The 1429-nt window shown below is 38.1% G+C and overlaps 1 pseudogene; it reads right to left on the bottom strand.

Moving 5' to 3' along the window:
- Positions 1-1105: 1105 nt before the first annotated feature.
- Positions 1106-1221, bottom strand: LOC116152364 (U6 spliceosomal RNA; annotated as a pseudogene).
- Positions 1222-1429: the final 208 nt, after the last annotated feature.

Genomic DNA, 1429 nt, shown 5'->3' with positions numbered 1-1429 from the left:
GTGAATAATGCTTCAATAAACATGGGAATCCAAAGTCTTGTCAAAGTCTTGTTTTTATTTCCTTTTGGGTATAAACCCCAAATTGCTGGATCATGTGGTAGATTACTTTCAATTCTTTGAGGAACTTCCATATTGTTTATGCTGGTTGGACCAAAGTACATTCCTCCTGCCAGTGTATAAGGGTTTCCCTTTTCACCACATCCTTGTCTCTTGTCTTCTTGATGATAGTCATTCTACGGGTGTGAGATAATATTCCTTGTGGCTTTGATATGCATTTCCCTGATGATCAGTAATGTTGAGCATCTTTTCATGTACCTTTTGGCCATTTTTGACACCCTCTTTGGAAAAATGTCTAATTAGTTCTTCTGACCATTTTTAATTGGATTGACTGATTGCTATTAAGTATGAGTTCTCTATGTATTTTGTTTATTAGTTTTTTTTATTTCTTTGCTGTGCAGAAGCTTTTGAGTTTAATGTAGTCCCGTTTGTTGATTTTTGTTTTTGTTTTTTGTGTTTTTGGCACCATGTCTAAAAAAATCATTGCCAAGACCAAGATCAATAAGCTGCTTCTCTACATTTTCTTCCGTATACTTTCTTCTACAGTATCAGCTCTTATGTTAAAGTCTTTGATCCATTTTGAGTTAGTTTTTGTGAAGAGTGTGAGATAGAGGTCTAATTTGATTGTTTTTTGTGTGTGTTTCTTCCCCCCAGTTTTTCCAGTTCAATGGACTGTCCTTTCTCCGTGGGGTGTTCTGTGTTTCCTTGTCAAATATTAGTTGACCGTTTATGCCATGATTTACTTCTGGGCGCTCTGTTCTGTTTCATTGGTCTGTGTCTGTGTGCTGCTGCCATGCTGTTTGTTTACTGCTACACTCCGTAGTATAGTTTGAGATCAAGACGTGTGATGGCTCTTTGTTCTTTCTCAGGATTGCTTTGGATATTCACGGTCTTTTGTGGTTTCACACAAGTTTTAAGATTGTTTCTTCTATTTCTGTCAACAGTGCCTTTGGTGTTTTGATGGGTATTGCATTGAATCTGTAGATACTTTTGAGTAGTATGGCCATTTTAACAATATTAATTCTTCCAGTCCATGAACATGAGATGGAAACACATGGAATGCCTCACAAATGTGCATGTCATCCTTGCACGGGGGCCACGCATGTACTACAGAGAGAACATGTATTGTTCTAATTTTAGAGTATGTGATGCTGAAACAAGCACTGGGAATCTTAAAACAGGGGCAGATTTCTGATGGCATGCTTGGCCACAGGGGCCCTAAAACTGAGGATTGTCATTAGTCTGTAAGGAATCTTTACCTGAATTTGACAAAACCCATGGACAGAGTCCAATGCCAAGGTGCCTGGTTCTACATACAGAATGCAAGCTGGGTCTTATCTTTAATACCTATATTTCCCAGGTCATTTTGTAG

Source organism: Camelus dromedarius, chromosome 3, assembly GCF_036321535.1.
Source record: "Camelus dromedarius isolate mCamDro1 chromosome 3, mCamDro1.pat, whole genome shotgun sequence".
NCBI lineage: Eukaryota > Metazoa > Chordata > Mammalia > Artiodactyla > Camelidae > Camelus > Camelus dromedarius.
The sequence above is the reverse complement of the archived record's forward strand: the minus strand, read 5'-3'. Positions and strand labels throughout refer to the sequence as shown.